This window comes from Marmota monax, unplaced genomic scaffold (assembly GCF_021218885.2).
Source record: "Marmota monax isolate L192 unplaced genomic scaffold, Marmota_monax_Labrador192_F-V1.1 WCK01_AAM20220418_F8-fsc00024, whole genome shotgun sequence".
Lineage (NCBI taxonomy): Eukaryota > Metazoa > Chordata > Mammalia > Rodentia > Sciuridae > Marmota > Marmota monax.
This window is the reverse complement of record NW_026695224.1, coordinates 29,130,786-29,144,392: the sequence shown is the minus strand read 5'-3', so window position 1 is coordinate 29,144,392 and position 13,607 is coordinate 29,130,786. Positions and strand designations below refer to the sequence as shown.

Below are 13,607 nucleotides of genomic sequence, written 5' to 3'. Positions count from 1 at the left end.
TATCACATTATCTAATTTGCATTGGGTGGGTGGGAAGCCTTACTCATGATTCTTTGAGTAATAGGAAGGGGGGGTGTAAAACTGCACCCCAACTCTGTACCCAGCAGCATGCCAGCTACGTTGCATCCCTAGCTAACTAGTCCTCATCTTGTGGGCCGTAGCATCTGTTTTTCAGGTTCACAGAGAATTGACTTTGGTACAAGCAGCTCACGCAGCAGACCAACTAACATGTGGTAGAACTAGGACTCAGCCCCACAGATTGCAGAACATAGAAAAATCAGGAGTAGCGTTCCAATTAGCTGTTGATGCTTTCTCTAGAAACTGATGTTTTTCTTACTAGTGGCCAATGACTAATCAGTTATTTAGGTATCAACTGATTTTCATGGCATCTATGTTTAATTTCAAAGAGAAAAGAATGGGAGTCTTGCTGAATTATTCAATGGGCTCTCACGGGTGGCAGAGAGAAGTCCCCAGCCTAGGGACGGAGCTTGCAGAGTGCCTGGACCATTAATTGTGCCCTTTATTTGGTGCTGCTTTTGATCCAAAGAGTGCAGTAAGATCTTTTTTTAATCCACGAAAGCTGTGCTCCAGATAGCACTAATCCCACAGGAATTTCATTTTAAAAATAAAAATGTCATCATGGAGTTATGTGCAAGATGTAGCCACAGCATGTCCATCACAACGTTGTAATAGTAACTTAAAAAAAAAAATAGACGGGAATTGCCCGGTGAGAGGAGATCATATAAATAAGTGTGGCTAAGTTTGCAACATGGGATACTATGATATAATTAAAGATGATGGTATAAAAGAATAATCAATGTGATGGAAAATATCCATTATCTTTGGGTAAATGGGGGGAAAACGGATGACCCAAAATAAATAAAGGATATCGAGTTTGTTTCTATTCTATTACAACAAAAATTCACCTTCCTATGAATGACGCACATGAGGGTAGGTGACACATGTTAAGAGTGATCTTTCTGGGCCAGAGCATATGATGAGTCACTTCTATTTTCTCCTTTGTGTGGTCATCTATATTCTTCTCATTTTCTATTTAAAAAATGTATGGATATTGGGACGAGATATTGGATTTATCTTTACAGGTGTCATTCAACATATTGGATGTAACATGAGTCTTCTGGTTGTAAAAAGCTATTTGTATTAGTATATCATCCATAACACTCATGACATGTTTTTCCTACCACGCTCCCAGAAGCGGGTGGGGACCCAGGCCGACTATTCCAGCAGGCCCAGTGAACACAGAATCTAGGGCTCAGGAGACTTTTAAGGGCCCACGGAAACATTTTAATTTCTTTTAACATCAGAAGGAACAAACAAATACAATCCAGCCTGGAGTAAATCTATCTTTATGCTAATGCACCCTAAATAGAACTTTCCCTTTTTGATTATTTTTTAATTTGTTATAATTCAGGAGGGGCCTGGCAAAGTCAAAAGTAGGTGGGACCCACAGAAGTCACATGCAAACTTGGGTGGGAGCATTGTCATTTTATAAAGAAGAGACCCAGACTGCAGAAACAGCCCTTGCCCAAGCTGCCCAGTGGAAGACTCTGGACTCTCAGTCTAATCTGTTGAGCCTCCATCTCTGGCTCATCTCTTCTTCTAACATTACCTTTTAAAAGCTTTATTTTTCAACATCTCAGTAGAGCTTCATCTTCATGTGATTTTCCCCAACAGAAACAGGGTATTTCCTTTCACAGTTGCCCTTGACATTAGGTAGGTCTGCCTGAGCCCTGCGTTGACCACCACGTGATTGGCGGAAGCTACCAACACTTTCCCGGCCCATGTTGACGTCTGCATCTCTTTGCAGTCATCTTAGTGGGCAAAGTCTATGAAATAAGAAATGAGTCTCCATTGATGAGCACGCTGCCACTGGCGAGTGACATGTCCCCTGAGGTTAGCAGCCACGTGATGGAATCCAATTAGTTTTCTTTCCATTTTAGTACCAGACTGAAGCACCCCAAAACTTGCCCATTTTAAAACATCCCTGAAAAGCTTTAGTTTCCAATTGGATATGAATCACAAGAGAGAAAGATAGGAAAGAACAGTGGGATGAAGTGAGAACTCAACACAGCTGCTCCCCAGGAGCCCCACCTTTTGCTTTTTTATGTCGTGGGTCAGGAGTAGGTAAACTTCAGCTGTGAGGGAACAGAGAGTAGATATTTTAGGTTTTATGAGACATACAGTCTCCATCACAACTGCTGAGCTCTGCTGTGATAGCAGAAAGGCAGCCATGGTTGCTATATAAACAAAAGAGTGACAGGATTCCAATAAAACTTTATTTACAAAAACAAATGGTGGGCCAAACATGGCCCACTGGCTGTAGATCACCAACCTCTGCCGTTTGTGACCCAGATAATTCCATGGGTTGAACACACAAATCATTGTGTCTGATTTGCCCAGACTCATTATGACCACCAACACCCTGCGGTAGGCCCCTAACCTCTTCTCTGACATCACATCTTCCATGCTTTGGACAGAGCAGCCTCCTTTATGCTCTCCAGATAAACCGCGCTCATTTCACTACATCTCCTTTGTCCTGGAAGTGCCCTCCCCTAGAGCAGTGTTTCTAGATTTAGTGAAGAAAAATGCAGAGTGCATTTAACAATTCTTTTATTGCAAGTACATCCTATGCAAGGTTTGGGACATACTTAATCGTTGTTTGTGTGCAATTCATGTTTATCTGGACATCTGTAAGCTACTTGGCAACTGCCTGGGAATACCCTACCTCTTGACTTTGTCTGCCTTCTCCTTACTTTTCTGTGTAGATGTCACCCCTCACAGTACCCCTGCTGGCTACCTTATTTAGTTGGTTTCCCCTTCCAGGCACTCAATGACTCCAACGCTCTCATTTTCTTCATATCTGATGGTATCTTACTATTTATTTGCATAACGCAGATCTGCTTCTCTGTGAAGCATGGACATTTTACTCCCTAATACATCCCTAGTGCCTAGATATGTCTTCATTAAATATTTATCCAATGAGTGAACGAATTAGTGATATTTAAGTCATATTCACCCATAAGCTAAATATGACCAAAAGGGAAAGGGATATGAGAAAAGCTGGCATCTATTAAACCCCAAGTGCATACGAGGTACAGCCCAGGCTACCTGCTTGCTCCTAAACTCCAAAAGTCCTATCCTTAGTTTAAAGAGGTGGAGACAAAGGAGCTCTGTCCTGAAGTCTGTGTGGCCCACTCAGGGTCTTATAGGCAAAGTGGTAGAGGTGTCCTTTTAGCCCAGGACTTAAGAAACCTCAGCACCCCTAAAAAGCTGAGAAAATCAAATGTGTGGATACTTTCTTTTAATTTCATTTCATTGGAGTACTAATAAGCTCAAAAAACAAAAAAACAAAAAAAAAAAAAAAAAAGAAAAAGAAGAAAAAAATGTCTGGCCTTTATGAAAAGCAAAGACACTTCACTTTGATGTCACTCACTAAATGACTTCTTTTTTTTTTAAGCTAACTTTTAGGAAGTAAACAGTATGCCAAACAAGTCTCAAAATGTGGTTATGAGCTGGGTGCAGTGGCACACGCCTGTAATCCCAGTGGTTCGGGAGGCTAAGACAGGAGGATCATGAGTTCAAAGCCAGCCTCAGCTATGGTGAGGTGCTAAGCAGCTCAGTGAGACCCTGTCTCTAAATAAAATACAAAATAGGGTTGGGGAAGTGGCTCAGTGGCCAAGTGCCCCTGAGTTCAATCCCCAGTACCAAAATGTGATCATGAGTATAAAATAAAGCAAAGCAAACTAGCGCATTAGCCCAGCTTTATTTTTCCGGAAGCCTCTGTCCTCCACCCAGGATGAACAGTGATCCTACCTTGCCCTGTTCCCATCGAGACTTCCCTGGCCAAGTGGGCCAGCTTTCTTTCCCTCTTCTCTGGCTTGGTGTGGAATGTGCATCGCTTTCCCTTGGGACATGTCTTCCAATCCGAAGAAGCCAAGAAGTGGGGGAAAGTCAGGTGCATGGGACTAAGTGAAAGAGTCCAGTCTGAAAAGCTCTGTCGACTCTGATGCCAGTTCTCTCCTGTTCCAGAAAAGGCAGAACTGTGGAGACAGTGAAAAGGTCAGCACTTAGCAGGCTTCAGGGGAGAGAGGGAGTGAAGGTGGCGCACAGAAGACTTTACTGTACCATACTAGAGCAGGGGACACATGTCAGTTTTTATCTGTCCAGACCCACACAGTATGCAACACCAAAAGGGACCCTGATGTAAACTTTGCAATTTAGGCAATAATGCTGTGCCAAGATAGGTGACCGATGTGTCATTCTGGTGCAGGGATGTTGAGAATGGGGAAGCCGGGCACGGCGGGGACAGGGCAGGCGGGAAGTCGCCGTGGAGCTGAAACTACTGTTAAAAACAAGAAAAGCCAGCAGCTGCTTTTCCTTTCTCCTTTCTTGGTGTGGGGAGGGTGCGTCGGCGTGTTGCCACTGTGTTCGGAAACCTGGCCGCGCTCAGAGGTTTTTGTTTACCTCTGCTGTTGCCCAAAGTGGGTGCCGTGTCCTTTGGTGGCCTCATGCCCACAGAATCACATATAAAGTGACACACACTTTGTTCACCATCCAAGAACACTGATGCACATCTGAAGGATCAATCTTATTGATTTTGTTTTTTCCAAGTGCCTCTGTCAGAATGAACACAAAGAATTAGCCTGTCTCCCCAATCCATAGGCATGTTATTGGATTACTGCACTTTTGCAGGGGCTGGCCACAATCACTGTCGCATTATTATTATTTTATTTTTTTTTCTTAAAGAAGATGCAGAAGAATTGTCAAATAGGTTTAAACAGAAAATCATGCGTAGCACTCTTTTAAAATTTCACTAGTTCTTCCAGGAGGACTCTCCATGAAAAGTGAGAGTGGAAAACATTTTTTTTAATTTTTATTTTTCTTGTTTTTTGCAGGAGATTTAAAATGCCTTGGGTCACAAAAGAAAACGAAGTTTGCAAAGTAGACTCGCCCAGTCTGTTAATGACTAATGGTGATATCCCCATAGCTGTCCCCCTAAAGCTGCACCCCTGATTTGTGCAAATAAAGTAGATTTCTTTCTCACCCCAAGATAGGATTGGTTTAGATTTTCCTCCGAAATATGGCATCTGGGATGGAAATCTGTCTGTCTCCAGAAATTCTCTTCACTGTGCTGTTCTTATTTGGCCTGTTTGTTTCTTCAAAGAGAAACCCAACAGCCCCAACCCTCCCAGAGCAGGCGTAAAGATAAGAGGTGACAAGGGAGCCCAGAGGGACCTGGCTCAGTGTGGTGAGGCCTGCAAGCCTGAGGTGGCTTTGCCAGTGCTCCCCTGCTGCCCTGGGTCTCAAGCACTCAGAGCCCAGGAACCACTGGGGGCCGATGACAAGGAGTCACTGTGCCTCTCGCCACCAGTGCCATTTCCTCTGCTGCGCTGCTTTCTGGAACACCGCGTGTTTGTGCTGATTCTAATGTAAGGGAAAGCCGGAGTATTGTGACACCGAGGGCTGACGGCTTGTTCCACGGAAGTGTTCAGTTCTGTTATTTCCCTCCTTTCAGCCTCCCCCCCCCCCCCCCGCTCCCTCTGGATGGGCCCAAACTGCTGTGTTTGTCCAGCGCTAATATTAAACCTGGGCGAGCCTCGATGGCCCGCACCCACCCACCGGGGCGCACACCTTCCGGGCAGGCAGGAATGTGCTCTCTCCTGGGGGGGGACATTAATTCCGAGCTCGGCCCACATTTAGCCGGGTGCATTTCCTGTGCAAACAGTGCTGACATTTATGAAATCTAATTTAATAAATGTCTATGATATAGCCCTCATTAACATACCACAAAATAGCTCCAGAGTAGCCCATTTTAATCAAATAAATTGTTGCCGCCGTTGCCTCGGCCTGATCCTTTATTAAGAGGAGGCTGTGGCACCCAGCGGGGCTGGAGTTTGTTGGGGGCCCTGTGTGGGGACCCCACAGCTCCACCCAACCAGGCCGTGGGGGGCTCCTGCCTCTCCGTGTTTGCGGCTGATATGAGAAGGTGAAAAATGCTGATCATATATCATCTCCATAAATCTTGCCGACAGTAAGTCACCGAACCCCGTGCCCTTACATATGGCCGGTGCCCGGGGAGCGTGTTGCCAGGTGTGAGCCGCCATCTCGGGAGAACAAAAATCTGTTGCATATGAAAAACTTCCAGAACTGTTTTCTGTGCTTTGAGGGAGCAAGCCTCTTGCTTCTCCCCTCCTCCCTTGTTTTATTTATTTGTTTTTTTTTTCTTTTCTTCTCCCTCAGCCTCTCACCACAGGGCTGCCTGCTTTTTTATTCCAAATTGCCATCGGAAGAATTCCCAGTGTGCTAATTAGGAAATTTTGTGGTTTGCTAAACTCCCCTCTCTGTCTGTCACACAGAATGAGTGGATAATCACCCCCAGCCAAGGGGGGGGGGGGACAGGTACAGGGCTTTTGTGCACAGATCAGGGGCTCTTTTCTTCCTCCGGAGCTGTTCCCAGTTGACCGTGAGGCCCCTGCCCCATAGCTGCCCCAGCTAATGAGAAAGGCTTGTTTATTTTTAAAACTCAACTCTTTTTCCTATCTATCAGCTAAATTAAAGGTGACGCGGGAAGATGGTCTCTCAAGCCCAGCGGGGCTGAAGCCTCTGTCCTTGAAACAATATGAGATGGAACCATCGGGCTTCAGACTAGTCAAGAAAATTGGCCCCTGTTTTTCTGACTTCAGCCAGTTGCACACATGAGAGGAGGGAAAACAGTCTTTTCTTTTTCCTTTTTTATTTAAAGGATTGTATTCTCTTGCTCAGAGCCAGGCCCACACTGGGGGAACACCCGCCCATAGGCAAGGCCACTGGTGCAGGGGTCTCTCTGGGTGAAAGCAAGCACAGCAACTCTGAGGTTTATCATTTTCTAAGAATTCCCAATTCCAGGCTCAAACACGGATGCTTTATCATGGAAGTAACGTGCGCCCGGCTCTTCAGCAGCCTCTTATCTGGACCCGAGAGGGGACACTCCTTTCCTGAGATACTTTATCCAAAACTCATAAACAAAAGCAACCTCCTGATATTTGGTCAACAAGAGAAAACACTTGGAAAGCCAGGCGGGAAGTTAGAGGGCCATGGCATGGGGGTGGGGGTGGGTGGATGACCCTCCGGCACCCAGAAAGGGAAGTTGGTCAGGCCCAGGGAGGCCGGGAGCCCCAACATGCACTGTTCCCTCCATCTCTTTTCCCTTCTGCCCCTGTACCATCTGGCCCCCAACCCAGAAGAACATAACCCAGCCAAAGAGCATGCGTGGACCTTCACCTCATTCTCTCTGGGAGCCCCGCTGAGAGAGACAGAAAACTTACCCTCTTTACCCTCCAAGTAGGGTGGAGATGGGGGCTGGCAGGAGGCCTCTTGGTATTTGGCACAGACTGTCAGACAGACTGACTTGGTGCTATTCTTGTGCTAATTATTTTACCAAGTGATATTTGATTGTTTCTATAAAAGGTTTATGTCAGTGTAATTCACCGCAGGCTTTTTAAAGACCTCAAGCTGCAAGAACGAAATGCACCCGGAGTCCATTAAAGAATTAGGTTCTATTACTGCCCCCGTCTCCTGAAGAGGCCTCAAAGAGAAGGGGAGCCAGGCTGTGCTCCCTGTGCTTCCAACTCCTGCTCTGGGAGGAGTGAGAAACGTCTCTATTTGCGAGTGTCACTCTTAACAAGGCCACTGGTGCAAGGAGTCACTGTGCATAGGGCAGAGAACTCTCCTGGGAATTCTGGGAATTCTGGCGTTTTGGGGAAAAAAGGTGTTTGCCCGAATTCTGGTTTTCCTGACTTGAAAATAAAGCAGGTGTGCTGATAAGAATATTCTGATCACTGTCACGGTGACCACGATAATCCTTCTCTCCCAGAGAACACGCTGCTACCTTCAGTCGTCCCAAAGCAACAGTGGGGCTTCCCCAATGTCACACGGAAAGTGCCAAAGCCACCCAGGTTGCCCCCTGCTTTCTGTCCAGCAGTGGACTGATTCTAGTCCCATGCCTCATCTCTGGGCAGAGCTGGTGCTCCACGAGGAGTCTGGAGCCCTGGGTTCCCGGGGCCTGAGTCATTTCTTTCTTCCCTCTCTCTCACTCTGTTTCTTCATCGGTACCGTTGGAAGCGGGGGCGGGGAAGGGGGGCACTTCTGCCTGAATGAAATGTACCAACTCACGGCTTTAAAATAAGATTCTATGAAAGTCACAATAAATCGCTGACTTTTTAGCAATTTAATCATCAACCACTTCCTTTTTTAATTCTCTGAATGTATTGAATCACAGTGAAGAAAAACAGAAGCAGTGGCATTTCGAAGAGTTTATACACATAAAACGTGTTTCTCATACTTATTTCTGTAGCACCCCACAGGGTGACACAGCCTGGCACAAGACACTGCCCAATAATTCATGGGCAAATGAACCCTGGTCCCCAAGTCCCCAAGAACCCTCCAGAACACCTCGGAATCAAGCACTGAGGACCTCCGTCTGGGCTCTGCTGCGCTGCTCAGCCATTACCCGACGGTGTCCCTGTCTATAATTATTAGCAGTGAGTAATTGCCACAGCGTCCACCCGGGGCCGTGTGTGGAAGCTCAGGGGCACATGCAGCAGCTGCATCCAGCCCCAAGCCGGTACATCCCCTCTGTCACTGCTGCCGGGAGGGGACAGGTGGTGCGCTCTGGTGCACCCAGACACATGGCGTTCTGTTGACAGCAGACAGGGAAGTCCTCACCCCAGGGGGATGCTGCCTGGGAAGCTCAGATTTTATGGGGAGTGACATTCCAAGGCCTGTAATATAATGTTCCCAAGGATTCAAGGGCGTGGCCCCCACAGGGAAGAGGGAAGCCAGCTTGTGTTGAAAGGTCTGTGACTTGAGAGAAGTCATTGCTCTATAGATGAGGAAACTAAAGCTCAAGTGTATGGAGTGAGGAGCCCCCAGCCCCCAGCGGCATGCAGCTCGAGAGGGGAGGGTCCAGGAACCAAAGCCAGGCCCAACAGACTCATAGCCCTGCTCTTTCTAATGAGGCCACAGGCAGGAATGGGAGAGGAAGAGCTGTCAGTGACCCCAAGGCTGCAGGGGCTTAGGAGAATTCAAAGCTGAAGAAAGATGATCCAGGACCGGAGTGCTGACCATGGTGAGCTGGACCTCCCATGGCCAGCCTCAATCACATACTGCCCATTCCTAATTTAGGGAGAGTTCTCTGCCCTATGCCCAGCTCTGCTCCTGGGAAGCAGAAGAGGCTTTGACAGCTGGACTCATCATGAACTACCCAACTGTGTCCCTCCCTCCCTTCTTTTTTTTCCTTTCTTCTCCAAAGATACATCGACTTTCCATCTCGTGCCAGCCACTGTGCTAACTGCTAATGCAAAAAGAATGCAAAGCTAGCAGCAGCTGTGCCCATGCGGGGCTCGCCTTGAGGTAGAGGCTAGAGCTGCATGCCAGGATTTCTACTTCTCCCCTGCCTCTGGGCGCATGACCCCTTAGGTTGGCATGGACATGTGACTGGTTTTGTCCAATGAAACGTGAAAGGACATAAGCATGTCACCTCCGATGGAAGCACTGGAGAGCCTGGGCAGGATGACCCCCTGGTCTCTGTTTTCCTGCCTCCATGGCTGAAAACACATGATTAAAGTGGAGAAACCATAGATTTGAAGAGTCTGGAAAGCTGAGACATGGACAAGTGTCCCAAAGAGGTCCTCAGCCTCAGAGTGGATACTAGATGCTTGGTATTTTTGTTTTAGGTTCTGAGATTTGAGGCTTGTTTGTTATTGCGGCATAAGGCAGTGTATCCTGATGAATGAAACTACCCTCCGACCCTGTGGCTCTCTGTGACTTTCCTTTGGCCTTATCTTCTCTATGAGAGCTTGGTTTTCATTCTCCCTTTTGAGTTCCTTGAACTCCCAAATGTCTCATTTGCCTCTGTATCCTTGGTTCTTGGTTCAGAGTCTGGCGAAGAACAGGAGCTCGGCAAACGTTGGCTAAGTGGGTAAGAGAATAAGTGAACCAAGCTTCTCTAACCACAGAGCTGCTGGGGCATACGGCACTGACCAGAAAGGTCTGGAAGGGTGGGCTGGTGAACTTGGGTGGCTGAGGTCAGTCCAGCTAGTGCTGGGCCAGGACTGGAACTCAGGAGTGCCGACCACAGAGTTCATCCTGTTGACCTTCTACCACACCCACTGACCTCCCCTGGACTTGGCCTCAGGGTGCTGAACTTCTTCTTCTCCTGCAGGTCATGGGTTGTGCTGATGTGCCTCATCCCCAGCAGCGACCCTTCCCTGGGGGAGTTGGGATTGCCCATGGGAGAATCGTTGACCATAGACTACTATGAAGGAGAGGAACACATATTATTTGAATATTTACTAGGTCCCAAGTGGACATTATCTATGTGAGAAAAGCATACATTATCGAAACAAGTTGTGTCCCCAAATTCTCATAACCCTGTGAAGTAGGTCCCACCCCTATCCCTGGGTCAAAAAGAAAAATACAGCTCAGAGAGGCAAAGGGATCAAAGTCACTCAGTAGCAGATCTGAGAGTTGACCCCAAATAAATCTGACTCCATAACAAGGCTTCTAGCAACTCTTATGGTGCATCTTGTTGGAGGGAGCATGCTTATGCATGAGTGTGTGTGTGTGTGTGTGTGTGCACGCACGAGAGAGACAGGCAAAGACAGAGAACAACTGCTTGGTGTTTGGCAGTGACATAGGAATAACTCTTTAGTACTAGCTGTTTATCCCCAGTTTGTCACTTGTGTTTTTACAGGAAGCTGTAAGGACTTCCTGTTTTAACTCTCACAGATGCTGGTCCTGATAATTCCCCTATTTACATACCTACAGGGCAAGGCGAAGCCCTGAGCTGCTGACTCTTGTGGGATTTCAGGACAAGTCCTGATGGATCACCTCCTCCCTATTATCTCTCCTGGCCTCCCAGGGCTCCGGAGTGCCTGGGGGAGAGCAGCCTTTCCTCTGTACTTGGTGTGCCTGTTGACCCCAGGGCTGGGCTCTTCACTCCGATGATGGCCTTTGCTCCTAAAGGCCTGGCCCTGTCTATAGGAACTGCTAGCCCCATTTTTACATCTAAGGGAACAAGACTCAGCTTGGAGCAGTGGTTCTCAGTTGGGCAACCATCCCAACTTGGGGGAGGCCAAGCAGGCAGAGGCCAGGAAACTGGTTCAATCCCTGCTGGGCACAGGACAGCACCTGCCATGGAAAGCTGCCGAGTCCCAATGTCAATGGTGCAGAAATTTTGCCTTATTTACTTTTTTAATTATTTGCCTTAGATACTTCATGCACATTCAAACGTTAGGGGTGAAATCGAACCCACATCTTCCGAAGCCAGACCCTCCTCAGATGGAGACAAGACAGACACGAGACCCCTGGACTTTGAGATCTTGTGGGAAACTGCAAAGCAAACAAAAGTCAAGGACATAGTGGAAAATCCCCGAACAGGGCCCTGGTGGGAACCGCGAGGGAACAGGGGAGGTCAGAGGAGGCCTGTGGAAAAGGCAGCGCTCTGGCCGCGTCTTGAGGGAGGGGAAGCTGGAGAAGGTACATCAAGGGGGGCATTTTCTTTGGCAGCAGGTGAAGGTCCCTAATTCCAGTATCTCAGGGAAAGTCAAAGGCAGCCAAGTGCAAATCGGTTCCAACGTCCCTAGGAGGCCACATAAGGTCCTTCACTATCTGGTCCCCACCTCCCTCCCAGGGTCACTTCATGCCCTCCCTGCCTCCACCCAGACCCCCCTCATGCCCAAGTGCAGACTCTAGGAGCCATCGCCAATCTGCTGTGTCATCCTGGTCTCTAGCCTCAGTCCATGCTCTTGGCTCTGGGAGAATGCCCTTCCCTGTCTGGGCAAGATGACCTGCTCTCGACCCCAATATGAGCAACTCAAACGCTGCCTCCTCCAGGAAGCCTTCCTGTATCTGCCATGCTCTTCCTTCTCTGCTCTCATCCCACATCTCAGCCCAACATACCACTGGCTGCCGTGGCCGACTCCCTCAATAGAACACAGCAGCTCCATGCGATCGGGGCCCTGGGTGACTTCATACAGCCAGCCCTCCGCACCCGAGAGTTCCACATCCGTGGATTCAACCAAAAGGGAAGGGAAAATAATCAGGAAAAAAAAAAAACTGCATCATTGTGGAAATGTACAGACTTTTTTTCTTGCTATTCTCCGAACAACATGGAATAACAACTATTTATAAAATTACATCCCATTAAAGATGATAGTAATTTACAGACGATTTCAAGTCTGCGGGAGGATGTACATTGTTTATAGGCAAACACCATGCCACTTGTATCTGGGGCTTGAGCATCCACACGCTTTTATACCCTCAGAGCTCCCGGGGCACTGCCTTGTAGGTACCGAGTGACAACTCTTCCCTTCCACCTGTGCCTAGCACTGGGCAAGACCCACGAAAGTGCCCTAGGACAGGGCGATCACTACTCCATTTAAATCAGATCACTACTTGTCAGTGGGCTTGAGGCCTCCAGAGAGAGCCGGGCAGCTGCTGTGTTAAGACACAGGTATCTGTCGTGGGACAAGCCCAAGCCAACCTACCCAGCAAGCTGAACTCAGCTCTAGTGGGCTGAGCACGGTTCAGAAGCACCTGGCAGGCTCCGAAACACAGATGTCTCCGTCCTTTAATTGAAAATGTTCTGAGTGGGCAGAAAAAGGATGGAGCTATTTGAGAGTCTTCTTGTACAAGTTTCCTGAAAAAAAAAAAAAGAAAATGGTTATTTTCTTTTCACATGATCATTTAGTTCGCTGATTCAGTTAAAAGGCATCTATTGAATCCCAAGATCAGTGGATTTCAAATATTATTTTTTTTTCTCTTTGAAGTAGATCCTTCAAATACAAGCCCAATTTATGAAGTACATAAAAAGAACCGCAGCTCAACTCAGGCTGAGCGTGGGGAGGGGAATGTGGGCCCTTCTTGTTTGGTCCCTCTGATGTCACCACAGGCACCATTCTATGGGGCCACTCACACTATAGTCCAGGTGGTGGCCCTGTGGTCCCCACCCTTACAGTGGGGGGTCGGCAAGCACAATTTGAAAACGTGAGCCTATGTGTAATCCTACTTTTTAGAAGACATAATAAAATACGCGTATGTCTACAATTATAATAAAATATGCATATTTCTCCCACTCTCTCTAATGGGCAAAGAGCTTCTCCTATGACACCTCGTACCTGATCTTGGCAAGGGCTGGAATGAGACCTTGGAGTGCAGGGGCTTGTCTTTCCTTACCCCCTGGCTTGGTTTCAAGCACCCAGTAGGTGTTGAATTTGTTGTTTGAGGGAGGCAGATGGAAGGGGAAGAAAAGAAGGGGAAACAGAGAGGTTGAATGTGAAACAGGAAGGAAGGAAAGAAGCTTGTGATAGATTGTTCATTATTAGTTCAGCTCACGATGCAGAAGCAGAGATGCAGTATTATCAGCCTATTTATTTAAATGAGATAGTGAGCAGAGGAGACTCAGTGGGAACCCAGGCCTTCCACCTGCTAAGTGCATGTCCTTAAATTATTCCGCCCATCCTCCCAATTTGCGTTCACAGACCTGTACATCTAGGGACCCATCCTCCTGTGGGATGGGCTTCTTACTGTAAGAAATTGGCAAAAGA

At 47.5% G+C, this 13,607-nt stretch overlaps 1 protein-coding gene across 2 annotated transcripts in view; it reads left to right on the top strand.

The window, feature by feature from the left end:
• Positions 1 to 13,607, top strand: part of Maf (MAF bZIP transcription factor) — a 309,968-nt gene that overhangs the window by 144,489 nt on the left and 151,872 nt on the right. Inside the window, exon 3 of one of the 2 annotated variants that reach the window (XM_046435196.2) lies at positions 4,917 to 4,931. The exons of the other annotated variant lie outside the window; for it this stretch is intronic. The gene's annotated coding sequence lies outside the window, so the exon portion shown is untranslated. Of the gene's footprint in view, positions 1 to 4,916; positions 4,932 to 13,607 lie in introns of those variants that run through there. 2 annotated transcript variants of the gene reach the window in all.